The following is an 18,868-nucleotide window of genomic DNA, read 5'->3' on the forward strand; positions in this document are numbered from 1 at the left end:
ACACTTACCTGTACTGTGTTCAATTCACTCTAAAGCTTTCTGCTCTGTTTTATGTTACTCTATTCTTTTTTTAAATGTTTATTTGTTTTTGAGAGACAGAGAGAGACAGAGTGTGAGTGGGGGAGGGGCAGAGAGAGACGGAGACACAGAATCTGAAGCAGGCTCCAGGCTCTGAGCAGTCAGCACAGAGCCCAATTGGGGGGCCCGAACCCACGGACTGTGAGATTGTGACCTGAGCCTAAATCAGACACTTAACCGACTGAACCACCCAGGCACCCCTACTTGATTCTTCTAAATTAAATAAATGTTTGTCAGTGGCTACCGGCTGGCTCAAGTAATGGATCATGAGCTACTGTTTAAAAAACACTGATTTAAATGGAGCTTGTGTTTTTGACTAATTCCTTGGTTTCCCATTTCTAAATACCTCTTGCTGTTTTTGGTGATGTAGGAGAGTATGGGGGTGGCTCCCAGGACTTCAGAGAGGTGGAATGTAGGAGTCCTATAGTTCCATGCTGAACTTCCTTGCACATACAATTTTTGTGTAGTTGCGTAAGTGTTTCTTATAGGTTGTATAACTGCTAAAGGTGAACACACTAGACTAGAGGTACCTGGCTGGCTCGGTAGGTGGAGTTTGCAACTCTTGATCTCAGGGTCATGAGTTCAAGCCTGGAGCTTACTTAAAAAAAAAAAAAAAAGGTGTAGATGCTGGACCAAAGAATATGTATCCTGGAAATCTGCATTATCAGATTGCCTTCTGAGAAATCATCTGTATGTGTTCTAGAATATGTAAATGAATATGGCAACTAGACATGCCCAGGTAACCATAATAGAGCACTAGCAGAATACTCATGGTCACTCTCGGTGTCCAACCAGTTCACAGAGATTTTGTAAGTGTCTATAATGTACACATCGCTATGAAATAAATTAAAAAAAAGATATATCCCTATTTTTTCAGGTTTCACTCTGGTAATATTCTAAGTGGCCTCCTTTCCTCTTCACCACCTAGGATTCTCCCTTTGGGGCTCAATCTTCCTCCACAATTCTCTAGGTTCCCACACCAACCATCCCAGACCACTAAGTGCCTGTATTGTTGGTTTTACAGGCTTCCCAACCTTGAATGCCCTTTTTGTCTTTCTGTGCCTACTCAAAATTTTGGCTGTGCTCATCTTCTAAGGCTCAGTTCAAATCCACTTCTCCAGAAGCCTTCCAAACCTCCCTTGTAGGCATGCAGAATTAACAGCCTTTGCCTGGATTTCCACAGCACTTTTTACTTAGTATTTTAACTGGGTACTTCCTTTCCCTGCTGCAATAAAATGCACATCCCTTACTCTAGCCATGAGTCCCCACATGATATGGACCTGCTAACTTTTCCTTCTTCACCTCATACAGCTCTCCCCTTTGCCCATTTGACTCACACTCATGTACCCTAATAATGCTCTCCAAATATGCCAGCCTTCTTCCCTTCCTAGAGAACACTCTTCCCCAGACGAGCTCTACGTGACCAGCTTTCTTTTGTCATTGAAGAGAGCCTTTCTTGGCTGACCGCCTAACATAAAGTAGCCTCCCAATCACTCTGTAGCACATAAGCCCATTGTATTTTTTTTTATAGCAGCTATTATTACTTAATTTTCTTAGTTGTTTATTGTTTAGCTTCACCATTTTCTAAGTTCCATGAGAACTGGAATGGTTTTTGCCTTATTCAGAGTTGTATCCTCGTTATCTAGAACAGTGCCTGGTACACAGTAGGTATTCATTAAATGTTTGTTGGATAAATAAATGAACGAAATCTATATTCTTTAATGGAAGAACCTATGTTGATCTTTTTGGGATCTCTACAATTTCTGAACATGTTAGCTTAAATGTGGTTGGAGCTCAGTAATATTGCAGACTGAATTAATATACCTTTTAAGATAGTAAAGAAGTGAAAACTGAGTAGTGGTAACTTTGGAATCCCTCATAAAATGGGTGGCTGTTTTATATAACGTCAATGCATATGTAATAACTATTTTCACAAGCATTAAGCCAAATGTTAACATCTTCTACATGCAAGGCACTTTAAATTGTACTAATTTAAGTTTTTGAGCAATCATATGTTTTATTATTTTCTTTGACACATTTGGCAAACAGACAAATTTTTGTTAATAGTTACGCAGTTAGTAAAAGCAAGAACTGGGATACTGGGGTGCCTGGCCGGCTCAGTCAGTAGAGTGTGCAACTCTTGATCTAGGGTTGTGAATTTGAGCCCCAATTTGAGTGGAGAGATTACTTAAAAATAAAAAAAGTAAACAAATAAACTTAAAAAAAAAACTGAGATATGGCCTTATTGCCCTATTGCAATGCAAACATATAAATAATATCATAAAAATCTTTGGAAATTAAAAAAATGTATTTCTGAAGATAGCTTTTACTTTGAGCTGATTGGTGCCATTTTTATATTTTACTTATTAATTTTTTTTCTTAAGGGTTGAATGGACTTTTTTTCCTTTCCTATTGATTCCAATAATCACAGAAAAGTAATAACCATCTGCTCCTTCCCTATTAGCACTCCCATTCTTGGGCAAGTCTGGATGGACATGCTCATGATATGTGTGTTCCATGATATGTCCATTTTTAGAACAGAATTTTATGATCTCACATCTCTTAAAATGACTTTAATGTGGTTTTTAAGTAAGTACTCATTTTCTTTTTTAATGGTGGTGTGAGGTAATATTTTTAAGGGGATAAATGACAGTGTGGAGAAATACTTACTTTTGTTGTGTGTCACATGTTCAGTGTCTAATTTGTTGGTTTTAGGGCCTTGGTATAGTATTGACAACCCAGGCGGGAGGCTCCAGACCCAGCAGCCACCCCAGGGCATGCCCCTTGATCCTATATAGCTCCAGCACTTGGAGTCAGGCCTTGGGCTCATGTCCACTTGGCAGACATGCTTTTTTGGCTTTTCAACTTTATAAGATTTTTTGAACTATCCTTTAAAAGTCAGGAGATTTCACACACATGCACCACCCCTCCCCCCCCCAACTCCTCTCTGATTTCTCTTGAAAGATTAAAATATGCAGCAACAATGGCTCACATTTGGCATGGTAATAATTGACAAGAACTGAATTACAGCCAACCCCCCTCCGCCCCGCTTTGGGTACAGCTCGCACTCTCTCCTGTTGACCACAGGGGGGAATCCCCAATTGTTTTTAACATCCAGCCCCTCTAGATTTGAGTTTGAGACTCCTTGGAGTCACTGGAATTTATTGGCAAACCTTCATGGTCACCCTTTTTAACTTGACTGCGCTCAAAATAGTGTAAGAGAATGAATTGATGATTTTATGGCTGCTCTATCATTCCTATATCATCTGGACAGGCTCATTCATTATTCTGCTGCCTGGTTCTCAATCTTGGATTCATGTTCGAATCACCTGGAAACTTTTTATGATTCTGGGACCCAACATTAGAGATTCTGATGGAGTCCAGGCATCATTTTTATAAAAATCTCCCCTGGTGCTCGGAATGTGCTAGTTGGCTTAAGAACTGCTTCTCTAGTTAAGGCTCTGTATAAATTTTATGTTATTGAGTAATTCAAAACGATGACAAATTCTGATGTGTAGGCAAATGAAGCAAAAAGGGTGTAATTATCACCAGAAATAGCCAGATCAAAGAAGGGGCTGGTGAGCAGATGGACTCTAAGAAAGAAGATGGAACCTTGTATCCTGTTGTCTTGTAGCACCCTGGAGATCTGCAAGATTTCTTAGCCGTCCCAAGATATTTGGGCTTGTCTTTGATTAACAGTAGAATGAAGAGGTCCTGACGGTGCTGAAGAAATCTAGATGCTTTTCTCTGAGCACGAACCTCTTTTTATACAATGTACAAATACATCAATTTCACATTGGAAGAAAAATTTGCAGAAGGAATGGCTATAGTTTTCCTATATTGTCAATTCCCCAAATATTTTAGGTTATAGATTTTACTTATGAATTTTTAGCTCTTCTTTACCAGTGTCTACCCTAAAGATTCTGTGAAACTGTGCTTGTGAGTAGATACTAATTTTCATGGCTGTTATTTATTATTGTGGATTAAAATCTATTTCAAATTAATCACTTTCCTTTTAGATTGCTATATGAACCTATGTTAAATCAGTATATGATAATAAATGGCTTACTGTTAAATCCTATATTCTTCAGGACACATATTAAATAAATTTTACATTCTGAATCTAATCTCTAGAAAATATAACTGACCCATGCAGATATACAATAAACTTCTAATTGAAAATTATAATTTATGTTAATATTAGTAATAGTCCCATGATTTTATTAAATAAAGCATTTTAAAAGTAATTCAATGCAAAGCTTATTTCCCTATCATCTTAAATGGCTCAGGAAACCCAGTTTTTGCATTTATTAATTTTTATGTTAAAGAAATTTTATAAATATGTTACAATATACAATAAAACATTGGATTGCAAGTAACTTGTTTTGTGAGTGTTCCACAAGATAAGAAAACATTTCTAATAAATTTTAACTTGATAAATGAACAATGTCTTGCAATACCAGTAGTATGTGATGCTAAACATTACATGATCACAATTGAACCAATGGTTCTTGAAATTCACTTTGATATACAAGTGCTTTGGATTACAAGCATGTTTCTGGGATGAATTATGCCTGCAAATCAAGGTTTTACTGTAATATATATGTTACTTATGGTAATGTAGTCATTCCTATTATAAACTTCAACTTTGCCTTTAAATTACATATTTATAATTTAGCTCTGCCTTAGTAATTATATGTTGAATTATACATATATTTGAAATTCATACAATTTAAGAAGTTTATAATGCATATTTTCCACTTAGACTAGTCTGAACCAATTATTCCAGTTTGCTGCGGTTTTATTATATTTATTTATTAATCACTGCATAAGTCCCAATTCGAAGAGGACTTTATATAGACACAATTAGCATAAATCTGTCCTCAAAGAGGATAAAGCCAAAAAACCATAAAAAAACACAGATATAAATGTCTATCAAGAAGTGAATTAATAAAAATATGTTATTTTCTGGGATTTTGTGATGCTTATAGAATGTCAGAGTTGGGTTTTTTTTTAAGATTTTATTTTTAAGTAGTCTCTACACTCAATGCGGAGCTTGAACTCATGAAACGTAAGATTGTGACCTGAGCCAAAACCAAGAGTCAAATGCTAAACCGACTGAGCCGCCCAGGCCCCCCTGGTAATAGTTTTGCAATGTCTTTCTGAGCAAAAGAACTTAAAGACAGTTGTCTTGCCTCTAGCATGATTAATTGAAATTTATTTTGGTAATGCTACATAAATTTTTAGAATTGTCAAATTTGGGGAAACTTCCATAAGTTTCTTTCATATATGAGCTGTGAGATTTGGAAGAATTTTCCACAGATTAACTTCTTGGCTGTCTATATTTCACATCTTGTTTTTCCTCCATTCCCACATACTTCTGTGCTGAGTGCCATAGAACACATGTGACAGAGGGGAAGATGGAGTGGAAAGACCCAGAATTAATGACAGTTAAAATGTCTTATGCTAATTCTACAAAAACTTATGACCACATGGACACGTTGCTAGGGCCCCTCCTGCGTGGTCTTAGTGGGAGAGCAAGTGACAAAGCTTAAGTTTTACTCTCTTCATTGTAAACTTCACATGTAACAATGGAATTAAAATACAAAATAATCTCAAAATTCTAGAACAAAACAGATGAAATTTAATTCAATAAAAGTAAAATCAAATAGAGTCAAAGTATTAATTTCACAAACACAAGTTAAACGGCATGTAGTAATGGGTCAAAGGTTTTCGTTGACCTTCATTTTAAAAATTTTTGAAAAAGTCTTTCTTTCTTTCTTTCTTTCTTTCTTTCTTTCTTTCTTTCTTTCTTTCTAGAGCACAAGTGGGGGAGGGGCAGAGAGAAGGAGAGACAGAATCTTAAGCAGGCTCTGCACCATCACCTCAGAGCCTGATGTGGGGCTTGAACTCAGGAACCATGAGATCATGACCTGAGCCGAGATCAAGAGTCCATCGCTTAACCGTAGCTTAACCAACTGTGCCACCCAGGCACCCCAGTTGGCCTTCATTTTATTATGAATGAACAGTGTAATGCAAACATAGAAATGGCTAGCATTATAATTGGACGTGTTAATAGGAATAGTTTCCAGATCATGAGACCTCAGAATCCCTTAAAAAGTTGCCTTGGTCAGAAAGCAGCTGCAATATTATGCCATAATTCTGATGCCATAATTTAAGAGGCATAGTGACTAACTAGATTGTATCCAGAGTAGGGCATTCTGGTGAAGACAGTGTGAATTCACGGTACTAAGTGAGTGGTTGCTGAACCTGAGGATGTCAGATGAGTATTTGAGGGAACAAAGTGCTACCTTCAAGTAACTGAATTGCTGTCCTACAGAAGAGAATTTCATACAACAGTTGTTCTGAATTGCCAAAGTGGGCAAGGATAATACCAATTTGCATTTTATTTCAATGTAATAGTTTTCTGGTATTGTAGGCACTTGCAATGGACTTGGCCATCCCTTGAATACCTGAAGGAATTGAAGAATGAAAAATGTGACCACATACCTGTATGAAAGGAGGTGTTGTTGTAACAACAACACCTACACAGCACACCTTGCCAGGTACTGGTGTAAACACTTGTAAACGGTAAAGAGCAGAAATAGATGGCTCCCTCGGCTTCTTTCTCTAATATTTGGTGGTTCTGAAGATGTGATTTTGCTTTATTTTATTTTTATTTCAACGTTTATTTTTGAGAGACAGAGACAGAGCATGAACGGGTAAGGGACAGAGAGAGAGGGAGACACAGAATCTGAAGCAGGCTTCAGACTCCAAGCCGTCAGCACAGAGCCCGACATGGGGCTCGAACCCATGAGCCACAAGATCATGACCTGAGCCAAAGTCAGACACTTAACTGACTGAGCCATCCAGGCACCCCTGAGGAAGTGATTTTAAAAAAGCATTGCTCTGGCTAACACCCTAAGACATTGCTATTCCCCTCCCCCCACTAATTCCATTTTTATGAACTTGCAGATTTCTGATTGAGATGATCCAGCTTATACTTTCAGAATGTTATACATTCAAAGTCTATTTTTAAGGACAGAAGGCCAGCGTTCCTGTTACTTTTTGCATCATCAATCTTGGTTTAAAATTTTGTGTAATGGGTAAAAGGAAGAGTGTAGACTCCGAAACCAGATGACCTGCTTCTCAACTGAACCACTTAAGCTGTGTACTTTCTGCATGTCAGCTTCTTCAACTATAAAATGGAGATCATGATAGGACCACTTCTTAAGACTGTTTTGAGGATAAAATGCTTATTCCATATAAACCACGCCATAGAATGGTGCTGGGCACATGGTATAATTTAAATTCTTTAAGTTCTCCTTGCCTCCAATGGTTGTCAATAACATCACCTGCTTTTATTTTTCTATTCATTCATTCATCCGTCCATCCATCCGTCCTATACATATTTGTTTTGAGCGCCCAACATGGACCAGCACTGTGCTAGGAGGTGAACATTTAGTTGTGAACGTGGCAGACATGGTCTCTGACTTTATAAAATTTGTAACCTAGCAGATTTTTTATTCTATTTCATTTTATTTATTTTAGAGAGGGGGGAGGGGAAGAGAGAGAAAGAGAAAGAGAATCTTAAGCAGGGTCCACACCCAGCATAGAGCTGGATGTAGGGCTCCACATAGGGCTCCATGTGGGGCTCGATCCCTGGAACATCAGATCATGACCTGAGCCAAAATCAAGAGCTGGATGTTTTACCAACTGAGCCACCCAGGCACCACTAACCTAGCAGATTTTTTTATGGAGCCGATACCAAAACCAGGGGAAGGTATTTGTCAGTGGCTCAGCTAGCAAATTAATCAATAATGCTTATTAAGGATAATTAATAGTCCTACAACATGAATTCTACTAAAAACTCCACCCTCTGTGGTCCTTAATTTTACTAAAATCGAGTGTATGTGTGTTTGTGTGTGTATGTGTGTGTGCATATATGTCTTGTTTCTTTGAGAAAGTTTTTAATCATGAGACTCATTGAGAGCCAGAAATCAAGCATGACTACCCAATCTGTGACCATCCTCTCTCTTTGGTTATTGTTCTTGTCATTATTTTACTTTGGTTATTATTATTGTTGTCATTGCTATTATTCTCTTACAGGTAGGTGAAAATTTTCTGGGAAAGTGGAGATTGGAAGGATCAAACTCTGTAACTCTCCCCTTTTGGTGAAATTCTACCAGAGGATACTACTAATTATAAGCAATCGAATGAACTGCTGTGATCTATCAACAGTGAAAGATATTTGAGTAATAATGAGAACACAGGGGTTTATAGTTTCTTGGTTAACCAAAGTCTTTAGTAAGCTCTCCAAGGGCAATCTCCTTTTCTGTGGAGACTGAATCCTTTCCCAGCCTTTAAAACACGGTGGAGTCTTTAAACTATTATTGGCAAGTTAAAGGATTTTGAGGTCTTCTCAAAAAAATGTTACATGCTGTTAATTGAACTGTCCTCTGTTAACACTTTAAGTAGAATAAATAGACGTATGTTCATGGGATTTGAGCTTGGAATTTCTTGGACTTGTGTAAATGTTAGAGCAGCTACTCAGATCTTAGAGCCATTTCCTTTGTATTCTGAGTTCAAATTGGAAGCTCAGCTTCTAACATGCCTTGGCAAGTCTTTCTTCTCTGCAATTAACACGTTCAGTTTAATACCAGTTAATCAAATGTCATATTACTTTTATGCCATTAACTTAGCTTTGCTACATACCATGAACATGTGTGTGTTTAACATTAAATCTGAATTAAAGTGTTATTTCTGAAGGGGTTTTTCCCCTCTTCTTTCTCCATTTTTTGAGTGAAACCATGACTTTGTGGCAAAACTACTAAGACAAACCTGTGATTTTCATTAAAAATTTTAGGGACAAACATTCTTTCCTAATTATAAGTATAGAGTGAGTGGGTCCAAGAATTTGTGTACCAATTTCAAAATGTCAGCTACACCCTTGTTTTTTTTTTCTGTTTGCTCAAGCCAGTTGGATTCTTTAAGATCTTGAAAGAAACACATTTTCTTTTGATTAGTAACAGTGCATCAGACCTGTTAAGTGCAGTCAATCAAGCAAGTGCACCCAATCCAGACCCCAATTCCAGGACACTAATGCACATATGAAGGGTTTTTAAATTAAATTTTCTACTTAAAATTTATGTTATATAAATTTTACCATTTTGACCATTTTTAAGTATGCAGTTCAGTGGCATTAAGTACATTCACATTGTTGTCGCCAAAACTTTTTCATCTTCCCAAACTGAAACTGAACCCATTAAACAGTGGCTCCCCGTCTCCCCCTCTCCTAGCCCCTGGAAACCACCATTCTATTTTCTGCCTTTGTGAATTTGACTACTCTGAGTGCTTGATGTAAGTGGAACCTTACCATTATTTATCCTTCTGTGTCTCGCTGATTTCACTTAGCATAACGTCTTCAAGGTGCATGCATGTTGTAATGTGTCAGAATTTCCTTCCTTTTTAGGGCTGAATACTATTCCTTTATATACATAATATAATGTATTTTATATATATATATATATATATATATATATATATATATATATATATATATATATATATATTTATCCATTCGTCTGTTGAGGGACATGTGGCTTGCTTTACCTTTAGGCTATTTCAAATAGTGCTGCTCCAGACATGGGTGTACAAATATTTTCTCAGTTCCCTGTTTTCAATTTTTTTTGGTTCTATTCTCAAAAGTGGAATTGTTGAGTCATATGCTAATTCCATTTTTAAGTTTTCAAGGATCAATAGCAGCTGCAGTATTTTTTACATCCTGACCACTAGCTCACAGGGCTCCAATTTCTCCTTATCCTCACCAACACTTGTATTTTTTTAAATAGCCATTTTAATGGGTATGTACAAAGGCTTCAAAACTGGTATTGACGTACTATTGTGGCCTTCTATATGCAGACACAAGGGGTACAAAATTAAATATTTTTTTACTGGATATGTGCCAAAATGTCAGATTTCCTAACTATGTATCCCTGTTGTAAATTTAGCTTCAAATATAGTATTTTAGTAAGTAACACATCTTAAGGTATAATAGAATAGTAGATGCATTGACTAAAAATGTCTAACAAGTGGAGAAAAGAAACAATAAAGATGAACAGCTGAAGACCTCCAAATTGAACAAGAGATTCTTCCCGACTGGTATTTGAAATGTGCCAATTAATGGTTAGGGTTTCGGGGTACTTTTCAAAACCCATTAGATATGTTATGATGTAACTTTGTAACTTATATTAAATCAAAAGAGAAAAAAATACTTAATAACATGCTTGTTTTTGAAGTCAGAATATATACAGCAGTGTTTGTTTTTTACGAGCTATTGTTAAAGCTCCATAGCTTTGGTTTTACAAATACATTTGGTATATGACAACACATTCCTATGTTTATGCCCTTTTCTCCCACAGGCTTTTCACCATTTTCAAGGTTCATTACCCTGACCTGAACTCCCAGTTTTGCCCTGGTAGAAAGTGGATTACTTCATTAGCAATCCAGAAGTGCCAGGTGAAAATCTATCTAACATCTACCTCTCTGGAACAAATATGCCCAGGTTACTGGTAATATACACATGTGGTATCGTTTTTCCATTATTTGGAACATACAGAACTAAATTAATAACAGTTCTTACAAGACCCTGGGGGTTTGTGTAAAGGAATTTTGATCTCCTTAGGAAGGGCTCGCCAGTACTCTCAGGAGAGATGCACTTGACTTTTGACCTCTTTTCAAAGGCACCTGTGTGAGCTTTTAAAATCCACTACCACCAATTATCCACTTTCAACCTGAAGTGTTTAAACCTAGGGCCACATTAACTGAGCTTAGCACATAGCCATGTCATTGTAGACTTCCTGATGTGAGGCGATGTCTTGACATAGTTAAAAGGGAGTTTAGGGATGGGGCATGAGATTAATCAGGTCCTCCTACTGACAGCTTCAAACAAAGAAGCCTTTTAGCCACCTGGTTTGTGTCTCTCACACCTGCATTCAGATTGCTGGGACAAAGCTTTATACCACTGCCTTGATCCCATTCTTTTTGGGTACTTGTTTGTGGCTATGCTGCTTCCCTTAATGGCTCTTTCAAAAAGACAGCACAGAAGATGCAAATAAACAGCTTCCTCATTTGGGGAAAAGCAGCACTGGCAGAATTGCAGCCATTTAGAAAATCGGTTCATAATCGACTTATATGAAATCCTGTGTGTACTTCTTGAAGACTTTTGGAAAAGCCACAGTTCATGGTATATTGGTGTTACATGCATCGTTCTTTCTTCTGCTATCACGTTCTTGGAAATTTAAACCAGGGTGAATATAGATTTCTCTCTCTTTGCTTCACCTCATTGTCCGTTGGCTTCTTTGGCAGTAAATGTGGCTTTGACTGCAGTCTCTGTGCTTATTAAATGTAGTATTTTTACTTTTTACTTCTGGTGCCGAGGACTTCAGCATCGTGGTACTAAGTTATCACAGCACGCCAGGAGGGTAACTGAGACTGAGATTCCAGTTGACTAGCACAGCTCTCAGCCTTCGCATGCTGCAGAGTTTCATCAACTGCCAGTGTCTACACTGTTCGCCGTAACCAAGTAATGCAGAAATATTAGAGGCCTGGTTGAGTTCATATTCGATGCCTGGTTTAAATCACTGATGTTGTAAGATCTGGCCATGGACTAAAATAAAATTCCAAATGTTTTCTGGTTCTAGTTTTTGATATTTTTTTTTCATATGAAAAGTAAAACCATACAGAATCTCCTGATTGCACAATGGAGCACAGTTCCAGGGCCATGCTAATAATTTATCCCAGTTTAGCCTTCACAGAGTTATGCAATGGCTATTTCAAATGCACTCATCCAAGCCATCTGATCTTGAGGTTCAAGAGTCATTTTGCTGAACAGAGTGGAGTCTCCTCTCCATTAGGTGTTTGGCAGGCAAGACAACCTGCTACTCTTCTGTGGAGAACTAGGTTTCTTTACGTTTCTGCCTTCAATTGTTTTAACTGCTTATATTGCCCCAATAGCTATCTAGTGCTATATCAATGGTCACTCTGGTATTAATAATAACTACAACAACAGCAACAGAAATGGTAACGACAAAGAATATGTGTCAGGTATTATGCTAAGAATTTTATGCATTTTCCCTCATCTATTTCTCTAAGCAACCCTATGAGAGAGAGACAATGATGAGGAAACTGAGGCTCAGAGAAGAAAGTAACTTGCCCAAGTCATAAACATCTCAAGTGGGAGAGGCAGAATGTGAAGCCTGACACTCTGATTCTGGAATCCATGCTCTTAGTTAGAGTATTATTTAAAAAGTCCCACATCTGTGCTAAATTTTGAAAGTGAGAACTAGCCTATCTACATTTCACGTTGAAGAAAATCACAGAAGGAGGGGAAACTGCCAGAGATGGATGTGCAGGAGTTTGGAGTATCATTGTTTTCTATTCTTGATTTTCTCCTTTAATAGTAAGGAAATGGTATAAAGTGAGGAAAAAGGGATGTGATATTCCCTCCCACCACACATATACTTTTGATAATAATGAAAAGTTCCTGTCTAATACAGTGCAGTTGAATGAATAGAAATGAAATATTTATTTCCTTTTTATTGGTTTTGCTTATTTATTTACTTATTTATTTAAGTAATCTCTACACCCAACATAGGGCTTGAACCCATGACCCCAAGATCAGTTGCACTGTCCCATGACCAAGACTGCCGGGCGCCCCTCCTTTCTATTGATTTTGGAAACACACTGTTTTTTTGTAAACTTTTATTGGAGCATAGGTGACATTATGAAAATGTTGTCAGAGTGATGTTTGCAGATTGATGACAACTAGTATTTATCACATAATTAAGTTAGTGACCTGTCTTGACGTATAGACAATGTCTCCCATCTCAGTAATGGTGAAGAGTCTACGCTGAACTTGCAAGGCTGTTGAGGAAGAAATAGGTTTGGTGCATGTGTGTGAGTGTCAATTTGTTTTTCAGTCTTCAGGCCTGGATTCACCCCTTTCTATCTCTGTTTCACAAGCTCGGTGGGAAAGGAACAGTCAGTAACAAATAGGTATACCTCGTTTGCAGATACCCAACCCCACCAATCATTTAGTGGATTCACTCTTGATGGTGAAGTTTCTGTGCAGACACAAATGGGTCACTATAGAAGTTCCCAAGAGCATACACACAGTAATGTTACCAAAATGATGCTTCAGGAAGCCAGGAGAGCAGGCAGACAATTGTCATTTCAGTGTTGTCACCTAGTGAAATCACCGTCCAGTTCGTTCTCCTAGCTCCTCCTTTGCCTGCCCAGCTCACCTCTGTCAACATATTAATATACCACCAAGAAAGGATTTTAGGAACCAGAGCTGGAAAGACCTCTAGGTCAAGTCCTCCATTCCTCTGTCAAGACTGAGAGAGCCTCCCACGCTGTGAGCCCTCTCTAGTTTTTCCTCACCTTAAAATGTCTTGAGCCTAAATTGTTCTTTCTTACCTCTATCCCATTACTTCTAGTTACAACCTCCTTTGTCATGCCAATTAATTTCCCTGTCCTTTGTAGACAATTATACGTCTTTAGTCCTTCCTTGGATTTCATTCTCTGATCCCCCCAGATCCCACCCACATAAGACAACCCCTCTGGCCATTCTGTAATTCTGTTTGACTTGCCCTGAACTCTACACACTGTGCACCTTTCTCACTGTGAGGTCCCCAAAGCTTGAATGGTTCCTCCTGAGTGTGGAGCCAGTATTATCTTTCTTTCTTAATGTGGGCTACTGCTGCCTGCAACTTCAAAAAGTGGTATATGAGTTTTCTTTGGCTATGAGATTGCCTTTATAGAGAAAATTCTTATTTGATTATTTGTACACATTATTTGTACACCAGGCCTGGGATCATGCTGCTCTCTAAATCATCACTGTCCAGTCAAAATGAAACATGAGCTGCACATGTAACTTTTTAACTTTTCTAGTAGTCACATTAAGAAAAGTAAAAAGGCATGGGGCGCCTGGGTGGCTCAGTCGGTTGAGCGTCCGACTTCAGCTCAGGTCATTATCTCACGGTTTGTGAGTTCGAGCCCCGCATCAGGCTCTGGGCTGATGGCTCAGAGCCTGGAGCCTGCTTCCGATCCTGTGTCTCCCTCTCTCTCTGCCCCTCCCCCATTCATGCTCTGTCTCTCTCTGTCTCAAAAATAAATAAACATTAAAAAAAAAATTAAAAAGAAAAGTAAAAAGGCCTATATGAGATAAATTTTAATAATATTTAACTTAATATATCAAAAATTATCATTTCATCATGTAATCAGTATTAAAAATTATTAATGGAGGGGCGCCTGGGTGGCGCAGTCGGTTAAGCGGCCGACTTCAGCCAGGTCACGATCTCACGGTCCGTGAGTTCGAGCCCCGCGTCAGGCTCTGAGCCCCGCGTCAGGCGCTGGGCTGATGGCTCGGAGCCTGGAGCCTGTTTCCGATTCTGTGTCTCCCTCTCTCTCTCTGCCCCTCCCCCGTTCATGCTCTGTCTCTCTCTGTCCCAAAAATAAATAAAAAACGTTGGAAAAAAAAAAAAATTTAAAAAAAAAAATTATTAATGGAGTATTTAACTTATTTTTTCCTTACTAAATCTTGGAAGTCGATGTGTTTGATACTTTCAGCACACCTCAATTCTGATACTATATATTCATCAAAATACAGTACTTCATCTGGATTTAGATTTCATAAAATGTACTATGGAGGGAGTAGAGTTAAATGCCAGGTTGTTTTGGACATACTTAAAAGTTGTCCAATAACTAAATTATCAGTTTTTCTATTTAATTTTAACAAATGAAATGAAATGAAATGAAATGAAATGAAATGAAAATTCAGCACCTCAGTTTCATTTAGCACATTTCAAGTGCTCAAATGTGGCTGATGGCTACCATTTTGGACAGTGTTCTCTAAATCTGCCATGATGCTAAGTGCTTCCTTCTCACACATGTAACTCAGCTTCTGTTTCCCCAGGGCGAATCTTACCTTTTGGATTTTTGACCACATGCACTTCTTTGGGGGAAGGGGGTTTTACTTTTGTTTTCCCCTTTGAATTTTGATGAGGCATCTACTTTGTTGAAGGTTTTTGTAATATAAATTCTTACATTTAGGATTATATTTCAAGATTTAATGTTATGGTTTTTAAATGAATTTATGTTAAGAGACACAAAATTAGTATCCCATCATGAAGAGATCTTAGAAAACAGAAGTGAAAAGACCTGTAAGACACGCAGGCTTGAAAATAGTGGCCTAGTCCTGGCTTTAAACTGAAATACAAATGTTCTTTCTTTACTTTCTCAAAGAAATGCCAATGAAGCTTATAGAATCAATTAGTTTACCTCACAGGCTTTATCAATATTTGTGTAGCTTGAGCCAAGGACACTAAATCTTGTTGTTTTGCTAATCTTTGCATTGCATGCTTAGTAATAATTCGGATTGTGTTGTAGTACTTGTAATCATGAAGGGTAAGCCTTAAGCATTCCAAACAATATTATTTCAAACAAAAGCTTAGGAAGAGAAATAATTTAAAGTGCTGGCGATTCCCAGTGACCCCAAGGTGCAGCCTGAAACTTGCATTATAAAGAGAAGAGCTTGTCTCAAAAAGTGGGGCTGAGCACAGTCTGGAGGGCCTTAATACATTTAGTTGATTAATGCTATCAACATAATAGCTGGTTAATACTAGTATTCCAAAGGGTTCTGTGCACCAGTCCTTCCTCTGAACCTTGGTCCACGCTTTTCAAAGGACATTTACTCATTTTAAAGTGAAAAATGTTTAACTTATCTCTTTTCTTAAGTACTATTCCAAACTCCCCCTGATTCTTTTTCTCTCTGTCCTTGCATGCAGATCTTTTTTCCCATTACTCAAATGATTACACTGCAAATGCTTTTACTGAATTAATATTTTACTTGTTTTCTTTGCTGTTCTATGGCTCCCATGGTCTCTGTTTTATCCACCTGCTTCACATTTTAGATTTTAAACTTGCATTCAAAACGTTTCACAAGGTTGTTTTTTTTCCTTTACTACTTTTTTTTTTATTTTAATTTTTTAATTTACATCTAAATTAGTTGGCATATAGTGCAACAGTGATTTCAGGAGTAGATTCCTTAATGTCACTTACCCATTTAGCCCATCCCCCCTCCCACAGCCCCTCCAGTAACCCTCAGTTTGTTCTCCATATTTATGAGTCTCTTCTGTTTTGTTCCCCTCCCTGTTTTTATATTACTTTTGTTTCCCTTCCCTTAGTTCATCTGTTCTGTGTCTTAAAGTCCTCATATGAGTGAAGTTATATGATATTTGTCTTTCTCTGACTAATTTCGCTTAGCATAATACCCTCTAGTTCCATCCACATAGTTGCAAATGGCAAGATTTCATTCTTTTTGATTGCGGAGTAATACTCCATTTTATATATATTCCACATCTTGTGTATCCATTCATCCATCGATGGACATTTGGGCTGTTTCCATACTTTGGCTATTGTTGATAGTGCTGCTATAAACATTGGAGTGCATGTGTCCCTTTGAAACAGCATACCTGTATCCCTTGGATAAATACATAGTAGTGCAATTGCTGGGTCATAGGGTAGTTCTATTTTTTATTTTTTTGAGGAACCTCCATACTGTTTTCCAGAAAGGCTATACCAGCTTGCATTCCCACCAGCACTGAAAAAGAGATCCTCTTTCTCCACATCCTCACCAACATCTGTTGTTGCCTGAGTTGTTAATGTTAGCCATTCTGACAGGTGTAAGTTGATATCTCATTTGTGGTTTTGATTTGAATTTCCCTGATGATGAGTGATGTTGAGCATTTTTTCATGTGTCGGTTGGCCATCTGGATGTCTTCTTTGGAGAAGTGTCTATTCGTGTCTTTTGCCCATTTCTTCACTGGATTATTTGTTTTTTGGGTGTTGAGTTTGATACGTTCTTTATAGATTTTGGATACTAACCCTTTATCTGACATGTCATTTGCAAATATCTTCTCCCATTCTGTCAGTTGCCTTTTAGTTTTGCTGATTGTTTCCTTCGCTGTGCTGAAGATTTTTATTTTGATGAGATCCCAGTAGTTCATTTTTGCTTTTGTTTCCCTTGCCTCCAGAGAGGTGTTGAGTAAGAAGTTGCTGTGGCCAAGATCAAAGAGGTTTTTGCCTGCTTTCTCCTCGAGGATTTTGATGGCTTCCTGTCTTACATTGAGGTCTTTCACCCATTTTGAGTTTATTTTTGTGTATGGTGTAAGAAAGTGGTCCAGGTTCATTCTTCTGCATGTCGCTGTCCAGTTTTCCCAGTATCACTTGCTGAAGAGACTGTCTTTATTCCATTGGATATTCTTTCCTGCTTTGTCAAAGATTAGTTGGCCGTACATTTGTAGGACCATTTCTGGGTTCTCTATTCTGTTCCATTGATCTGAGTGTCTGTTTTTGTGCCAGTACCATACTGTCTTGATGATTACAGCTTTGTAGTATAGCATGAAGTCCGGGATTGTGTTGTCTCCTGCTTTGGTTTTCTTTTTCAAGATTGCTTTGGCTATTCGGGGTCTTTTCTGGTTCCATACAAATTTTAGGATTGTTTGTTCTAGCTCTGTGAAGAATGCTGGTGTTATTTTGATAGGAATTGTGTTGAATATGTAGATTGCTTTGGGTAGTATTGACATTTTAACAATATTTGTTCTTCCTATCCAGGAGCATGGAATCTTTTTCCATTTCTTTGTGTCTTCTTCAATTTCTTTCATGAGCTTCCTATAGTTTCCAGTGTATAGATTTTTCACCTGTTTGGTTAGATTTATTCCTAGGTATTTTATGGTTTTTGATACAATTGTAAGTGGGATTGATTCCTTGATTTCTCTTTCTGTTGCTTCATTATTGGTGTATAGGAATGCAACTGATTTCTATGCATTGATTTTATATACTGTGACTTTGCTGAATTCATGAATCAGTTCTAGCAGTTTTTTTTTGGTGGAATCTTTTGGTTTTGCCATATGGAATATCATGTCATCTGCAAAGAGTGAAAGTTTGACCTCCTCCTGGCTGATTTGGATGCCTTTTATTTCTCTGTGTTGTCTGATTGCAGAAGCTAAGACTTCCAATACTATGTTGAGTAACAGTGGCAAGAGTGGACATCCCTGTGTTGTTCCTGACCTTAGGGGAAAAGTTCTCGGTTTTTCCCCATTGAGGATGATATTAGTGGTGGGTCTTGCATATATGGCTTTTATGATCTTGAGGTATGATCCTTCTATCCCTACTTTCTTGAGGGTTTTTATCAAGAAAGGATGATGTATTTTTTTCAAATGCTTTCTCTGCATCTATTGAGAAGATCATATGGTTCTTGTCCTTTCTTTTATTGATGTGATGAATCACATTGATTGTTTTGCAGATAATGAACCAGCCCTGCATCCCAGGTATAAATCCCTCTTGGTCATAGTGAATAACTTTTTTAATGTATTGTTGGATCCGGTTGGCTAATATCTTGTTGAGGATTTTTGGATCAGTGTTCATCAGATAAATTGTCTGTAGTTCTCTTTTTTAGTGGGGTCTCTGTCTGGTTTTGGAATCAAGGTAATGCTGGTTTCATAGAAAGAGTTTGGAAGTTTTCCTTCCATTTCTATTTTTTTGGAACAGCTTCAAGAGAATAGGTGTTAACTCTTCCTTAAATGTCTGGTAGAATTCCCCTGGAAAGCCATCTGGCCCTGGACCTTTGTTTTTTGGGAGGTCTTTGCTTAATAATTTGATTTATTTACTGGTTATGGGTCTGTTCAAATTTTCTATTACTTCCTGTTTTAGTTTTGATAGTGTATAT

General features: G+C 37.7%; 1 long non-coding RNA gene across 1 annotated transcript; it reads left to right on the forward strand.

Annotated features, from left to right (window-relative positions):
* The first annotated feature begins 827 nt into the window (after window positions 1–827).
* LOC132668543 (uncharacterized) lies at window positions 828–10,590 on the forward strand. Its single transcript, XR_009605608.1, has 3 exons — window positions 828–887; window positions 6,518–6,644; window positions 10,500–10,590. It is a non-coding gene; the product is annotated as an uncharacterized LOC132668543 (long non-coding RNA).
* The last annotated feature ends 8,278 nt before the right edge of the window (window positions 10,591–18,868 follow it).

The sequence above is a fragment of the Panthera onca genome, chromosome B3 (genome assembly GCF_046562875.1).
Source record: "Panthera onca isolate mPanOnc1 chromosome B3, mPanOnc1 haplotype 2, whole genome shotgun sequence".
Classification (NCBI taxonomy): Eukaryota; Metazoa; Chordata; class Mammalia; order Carnivora; family Felidae; genus Panthera; species Panthera onca.